The sequence below is a fragment of the Choloepus didactylus genome, chromosome 3 (assembly GCF_015220235.1).
Source record: "Choloepus didactylus isolate mChoDid1 chromosome 3, mChoDid1.pri, whole genome shotgun sequence".
Taxonomy (NCBI): Eukaryota; Metazoa; Chordata; class Mammalia; order Pilosa; family Megalonychidae; genus Choloepus; species Choloepus didactylus.
Genome location: NC_051309.1, coordinates 90,017,243 through 90,025,302, shown reverse-complemented (window position 1 = coordinate 90,025,302; position 8,060 = coordinate 90,017,243).

The window sequence follows — 8,060 nt, the reverse complement described above, 5'->3', positions numbered from 1 at the left end:
TTTTTAAGTCGAAGATATCATATCTAATATGTGCACATAGAGTTTTTTAATTTTTAAGGAGGCTGTGTATTTAATGATTAGACTTTTGTGGAATTTATCATCATGCTTGAAATAATGCTGGACTTCTTTTCCTGATATAATCCAGGACTAGGAGCCTGTGCATGTAATGGACACTTACGGGCTCTTCTTCCCAGCACCACTCCCATTCACCTTCTGGAAAATAGTCTAGTATAATGGAGACAGATTAGGGGCTGTTATCCCAGGTAACCTGGCCTCAGATCTCAATTCTATCATAGCCTGCCTAAGTAACAGGACAAAGTGCTGATTCTCTCTGAGCATCAGTTTCTCATTACAAATTAGGCTGGGGATGGTGGTGTAATTAAAAACAGTACCTTCCTCATTGGGTAGTTGAGAGTTAACTGAAATGATACAGTTAAAATGATTACTATGGCACCTGACACATAATAAGCACTCAGTAAATTTAAGGTGGTGTAATTATGCTAGGAACTGCTTCTCCTCCTCTCATTCACAAGGCTGCAGTAGAAATTTACATGATATGAAGAGCCTTTTCCCCTCACCACAGTTGGTCCAGGATTGGGTCTCCCACTCTAGCAGGATCCATGAGTCACTACCTGTTTTAGTTTCTCAGATGCTAGAACAAATACCACAAAATATGTTAACAATAGGAATTTATTGGCTTACAGTTTCAGATGCTAGAATGCTTGCTTCCTCCCAGGCTTAGTATCTTCCGACTAGCTGATAATCCTTGGGGTTCCTTGGCTTTTCTGTCACACAGCTATGCACATGGCAACACCTTCTCTTTCTCCTTCATTATCCCTTGACTTCCAGCTTCTGGCTCCTCCCTGTGGCTTCTGTCTTCATCTGACTTTCACTCTGCTTTTAAAGGACTTCAGTAATGAGGATTAAAGCCCAACCTGATTCAGTTGAGCTACACCTTAACCCAAGTAGCATCTTGAAGAGATCTTATTTACAATGGTTTCACATGCACTAGAATATGAAACAAGACCAAGAACATGTCCAAACTGGGGTACCAATTCAATCCACCACACTTCCATGATATATATGGACTGTATTCTGTTTCCAAGAGCTCACAGTAGATGTTCAGGGAAATGGAACTTACTTTATTGAAAGGTTAGGGGAATTTCAGAAAGAATTATACTGTAAGAAGGAAAAAAATTAAAGTTCCAATATATTCAAACTTTTTCTTGAGTTTGGAAAAGGATGGTGCCTTAAGATTTACTCTCTTATGGGAGAAGGGGGATTCTCTTTGAACAATGGTGTTCCAGTTTGCTAAAGCTGCCATTGTGCAAAATACCAGAAATGGATTGGCTTTTATAAAGGGGATTTATTAGGTTAAAATTAACCTAAGTTCTATGGCCATAAAAGTGTCAAAACTAAGGCATCAACAAGAAGATACCTTCACCGAAGAAAGGCTGATGGCATCACACTTCTGTCAGATGGGAAGACACATGGCTGGCATCTGCTGATCCTTTGCTCCCAGGTTGCATTTCAAAAAGGCTTTCTCCAAAATGTCTCTGGGCTTCTGTCTCTCTTAGCATCTCTCAACTGTCTTCTTGGTTCTCCTGGGACATTTCTCTCCAAGCATCTGGGGACTCTCTCTTAGCTTCTCTGGGGCAAACTCTGGACTTCACCTCTTAGCTTAGGTCTTTATGCCTGCATCTCTAAGCATCTCCAAGCATCTGGGTCTGTGTCAGCTCTTAGCTTCTCCCAGGGGCAAACTCTGGATTACATATCTTAGCTTTTCTCCAAAATGTCTCTCTCAGCTTCTCTGAGCTGTTTGTTTCCATGAGTTCTCTTAAAGGACTCCAGTAATCTAATTAAGATCCACCCAGAATGGGTGGGATCACATCTCCATGGAAATAATTTAATCAGAGATCTCACCCACAGTTGGGTGAGTCAAATCTCCATGGAAACACTCAATCAAAAGTTTCCACCCAACAAGTTTGGATTAAAAGATCATGGCTCTTCTGGGGCCCATAAGTTTCAAACCACACAAACAGCCCCTCCATCAGACATGACTCTCCATTCCTTTCTCCAAGTTCTTCATTTCCCAAATCACTGTATAACTCCTCCTTTGGCCCTTCCCCCCTTCCCTGGGAACTATACCAGGGATTCTCAACCTGGGGCAGTTTTGCTTCCCATGGGACATTTGGCAATGTCTGGAGACATTTTTGGTTGTTAAAACTAGGAGGAGTGGTTATACTGGCATCTAGCGGGTAGAGGCAAAGATGCTGCCAAACACTTCACAAGGCACAGGACAGCTGGCAACAAGAAAGAATTATACAGCCAAAAATTTCAATAGTACCAGGGTTGAGAAACTCTGGTCTACATCCAAACAGAGATGTAGACCTTTTCTCTACTAGCAAGACGTCTATCCTACCTTTGGAATCAGTGTACTCCCATTATTAAGTCCATCCTACCTTTGGAATCCTATTATTATGTAGAAAAGGTTTAATTTCTTTCCAGGTCTACCTGAGTCCCACCAGAATCATACAGTACTACCTTAGTCTAAAGGTTGTTTGTTACCCTGGGAATGACTCAGGCTTGATTACATTAATAAAATTCAAAATTTAGCTATGATGGAGCTGGGAAAGGGGAGGTTACCAATGTCATATCACCCATGTGTTTCCAGAAGACACATAGGAGAATGTGCATATTCTTTATTTTTATTTTTATTTTTATTGTGGTGACATATATACAACAACATTTCCCATTTTAACCACTTTTCAGAATATAATTGAGTGGTCTTAATTACATTCACAATGTTATGCTACCATCGACACCAGAATGGACTCCTTTGTAACAGAGGTTTGTGACTGTCACACTTTTGACTGGCAACACTGCTCGAGGCCTGAAGCCCTGGGGTGTATGAGCCCTGGAGAGTCACACCTGATCGTTGTGCTCATGGACCAGCCCAGTGTGCTCAAATGTGCTCCAGGAAGGGTTGGTTATTACAGACCCAGATCCTGGGGCTACAACATATAGTCCAGTCTGTGTCCTCAAGAGCAAGGTCCATATCTAGCTAGACTGGATCCAAGTCCCATTAGCCTCAACCAAGATCTGGGGTCGAGCAACCACCATGTGCCAGCAAATCCTCATGTTTTCTTTCTGGTATTGCAACAGTCCCAAACAAAAGATGTTATATATCCCATTTTACACCTGAAGAAACTGAGGTTGTGGAGACAGACTTCCAAACATCCTCGACTTTCTTCCTCCTCTTCCTCTTCCCACAACACTAAGGAGACCGTCTCTCTTGGCTGGCGATTTTACATCTTTATTTTCAGTGGAGCTTTATTTTCACCCACCCTGTGAGGAAGGTGAGTCAGGTTTTATGATCTCCCCAGCACTTTTTTTTTTTTTTACAAACACTCCCTTTCTTTCCTTCCTCCCTTCCTCTGGTCACCTCTAATCTGCTTCCTGTCTCTGCAAATTTGCTACTTCTAGCCATCTTTTATATCACACACTATGTGTGCTCATATACCTTGCTTATTTCACTGAGCATGATGTTTTCAAGTTTCTTCCATATTGTATGTCTCATAACTTCATTCTTTCTTATGGCCATATAATATTCCATTGTGTGTATGTACCACACTGTTTATCAAAGGTACATAACCTTAAGTAAGACTGTTGAATTTAGTAAGACAGCCATTGGGATTATTATTGTTGGTAGAACTTTGGCAGGAAAATAACAAATTTTATGTGAACTTGTGGATGCTTTAGACAAGGAGAACACTGACTACAAAATCAGCTCTGGGAAATAGGATGATGGGCCGCAGCAATAGATTGAATTTCTAGAAGTTAATTATAAATACTAGTTCCAGTGAAGCAAGTAGTGAACATTGAAGATTTAGAACTGTGAGTTTTGCATTATTTCACAAAAGATTATTTGCTCCAAAGATCCCCAACAAGTTGAACTGTACTGACCATGTCATGACATCTGGCTGAAGGGAAATTAACAGGAAGGTACGATGTAGACAAAATCACAACAAGTTGAGAGAAGTAGATAGATAATGGCTTATTTTATACATAGGCCACTATAACATAAAAAATATTCAGGAATAGCATGCTAGGTTTTTAAAAAGTAATGTTTTTTACTATAATTTAGATTAGGAATAGAAGTCAACTGAACAAAATTTATAAACTAATTCTGAGACTGGTAGATGTATAAGATACAGAGAATTGAATCAGCCAAAAGGAGGATTGAAGTATTCAAAAAAAAAATGTTGGTGTAAGCAAGTTCACACAAAGACAAATTCTATCTACTTTATGCTTTGCAATGGAAAGAGGTATCAGGAGGGAGAGTTGAAGTAATCCTTCGACTTTGGACACAAAATAAGGGTAAAATTGTCTAATTCTTGTAGGAGAAGAGGAGCTAAGGCTATATGTAGAGTGCAATACTCTTACTGCAAAGAATCCAGGCTTGAGTTGTTTATCCATGTTCACCATCATTTTCTCCCCTTCCCCTTCAGCAATACAAACAATCAAAAACAGAGACAAAACAAACCACTTTAATCATCCAGTTTGTACTGTCAATTATAGAAACCACAAAGTTATTAGTAGGATAGACACAGAGATGTGCTGTCCAGATGCCCCTTCAAGAAAGAACTTGCTGCCTCCAGCTGTCAGTTCCCTCCTGGAGCTTTCAAGCCTCCTTGCATGAGTTCACACCCATCCTACAGCAGTCTGCATCTTCTGGTGACTGAACAAGATTGGGATAGAAAGGCCTGCTCATTTCAGCCCATTGCAGTATGCACTGATGGGCAGTGTTTGCTCCAGAGTTCTCCACCACATTGGCCAACAATTTCTTGAGCCAGTATTGAAGTTTGATTTCTTCCTCTTCTCAATCCTGCTTCCTCTCTTTTCCTTTCACCCTAACTTCTTGCACCCCTAATATCTTGCACCCCAGCATCTCCTTCCAAAGAACCCAACTTGTGACAATTAGATTTGGAAAAATCTCAGGTGTTCTCTGCTGCAACATCTCATGGTGCTTCAAAATATCACCACCACCATATGGTGTGATGGAGAGAGTGCAATCTTCACCATAGTCTGGTGTGATAGAGAGAGTTGTAATAACACATCCCAGAGTTCTAATTCCACCCCTCATCACTAATTAGCAATTTGAGCTCAGAGAAAGTACTTAATCCCTCTAAACCTCAGCCTCCATATCTGTGAAGTGAGGATGATAATATTCATTGCAAAGAAGAGTTGCAAGGAATAAAGTTTAAATCATATTTGTAAAATGCTTTGCATGACTCAAAGTAAGTGTTCAGTAATTGTCAGTCCCATTCACCTCTAATGATAGGAGAAAAGAAAAGAAGAAAAGGGATGAATAATTTACAAACAGATTAGTCTACACCTTATAAGTCCAGGACTGGCAAAATTTGAGATTTCGATAAAAGTTGGGTTTCTTTTTGATATATTCAGGCCATACTTGGTTTATAACATTATTGAAAAAAAATTTTCCTGGATTATAGTTTATTAACTTAGTTAATAAACAATCAGAGGCAGCAGAAAAGTTGTAGTCAGGGGGAAAACCTGAAATCTTAAAAGAAGTTGTAACAAGATGACCCCTCTCCCACGCATGGACTGAGTCTTCCCACTCCACTCCATATCTGACTCTTTTAATAAACATTCTCTAGCAAATTGCTGGCCTGAAATGGGTTGTGCTAGTAACTGAATACTAAGCACTGCAGCAGAGCAGGGGGAATCACAGTAATATATAAAAGTAGATAAACTCAAGAGCGGGAATTGGTAACTGTGAGAGTATAATAAAAACCATTTAGTTATGAAACTTAGTATCAAGGTTTTTTGTTTTTTTTTTTTTTGTCATCTAATAGTTCTTTAAAATGTCTTCCCTATAGCTCTCTACATCCTTGACATCAGCACTCATAAGCTTTGCCAACTGGATGAAGAATATCGGTTGCTAGATGGTTATAATAATACAGACAGAGTCACTAGCTATCAGAGTGCAAGGCTGTTATTATTCAACTTGGAAATCAGAGTACCTGCTATGTCTTCATGTATCCAGTCACCTTGGAAGCCATTCGTGGCACAGAGGAAAGCTTTAGTAGACGTTTCTGTTTTAATCTCTAGTACAAAACCTCATTTCAGCCCCATGGCTCCTAAGGAATGAAGCTAGTGTCAAAGATTTAATGCTTTTTCACATTAGTGATGTCAGCACAAAATGGCCATCTTCTCTGAATAATTTATCTTCCCACTGCATAATTTTCTTATCTTTTTTTCTGCATTTTGGCTTTTTAAAGTAGATGGGGAGGTAAATGGCTGTTAGTCCCCGACAAAACCTGTGGAGCATCCTTCCCATCAATCAATTAAAAAACACTTACCTTACATTCAACATGATTTATTTCTTGTTAATACAATTGTCTCACTATATCCTTCTATTATTATACCCTTAATTCCATTAGCCATTCGCTTAATGTTCGCTTTAAAGCTGACCCCCAAAGAACTTGGAAGAGAAAGGGAAGTCTGTCTAATAGTGGCATTGCCAATAAAACTCTGGAAGCTCTTCTCCTAAAGCCTTGTAGGTCATGAAAAAGATAGGTCACAGAATGTATCCTGCCTGTAAAGAATAGAGCAATCTCTCATTTATTTGTTCTGATGAATACTGCTTGATTGTTCAAAAATACTTAAGAGCTCTTAAGAGTCAGCTAAATAGGTTCACCAAGTCTAATCCTACACATTGCACAGAAATGGGGGGTGAGACTTTATCATCCTTTCCTTAAATAAATTTAAAAAGGGAAGATATTAAAAAAAAAAACATTTGTATTGTTCAAAGATTAATATTTTTCTTGTTTGGGGATAGAGCTAAAGGTTAGCCTCTTAACCAGTTAAGAGACACAAAGAAATTGTATTGTTATTTCTCTTAGTGGTGGAGTTTTCTAGCAAATTTCCTCCCTTTTTAGATTGAAGTTTGAAAGCCATAGAAAGAAGCCCTTGCACTGCACTTCTAAAATTATACATTGAACAGCTGCTACCCTTTTTATCAGTGAAGATATATGCTTTCTTTTTGAAATTTAATTTATAAATATCTTCATACAACTATACAAGCACAGGTATTTTTAATATAACTGCACATTGGATTTTATCATATGTAGCAGACGTGATTGTTTAACTTACAATCATTTATCTCTGCTTTCTTGCTAAAAGGAACCCAATTTTATTCAGGTGTCTACCCTTCAGAGAAAAGGATTCCATCTGAAGCTCAAGTGGTAAATCCTGTTCAGTAGAACCTATACTGGCCAATCCATAGCCCAAATCTGTCATTGATTTGGGGGAAGGTTTCTGGGATAGGTTTCCTGATTTCTAAAAATAAACCTGTAACATGGTCATGATGGCCTGTGATGCCTGAAATTTTGACCACCATCTTGGCCTTTGAAAGAGGTAGCTGAGGACAAAGCCAACAACCTGGGGATGACAGAATAGAAAGATGGAAGTAATCTGTGTCCTGATAACATAATTTACCCCCTGATTTAATCATCCTGAACTGCTCTACTTCAACACCTTTCATTAAATTAAATAATATATGTGCTCATTGTTTAAGCCAGCTGAATCAGCATTGTCTATTAACTATAGTAGGAGAAATCTTTTCTGCTACCTCATAGTTGCTTTTTATTTTTAACATTTTACTTTGAAATACTTTCAAACTTACAGGACAGTGACAAAAATAACACAAACCCCATAAAGAGAACTCCAACATACCCCTCCCACCTCCTGCATACTGAGATCCACCAACTTTAACATTTTGCCTTATACTCTGTATCATTCTATCTTTCTATCCATTGATCTATTTGTCTATTTATCAATCCATTTTCTGAACACTTGAGAGTAGGTTGTATACAGCATGCTCCTTGAACACTTAATACTGCCATGTACATTTCCTAAAAACAAGGATTTTCACTTATGTAACCATCTTAAGTACAGTTATTGAGTTTAAGAAATTTAACATTAATATAAAGCTTACAGTCTATATTCCAATTTTTTCATATGTCCCAATAATG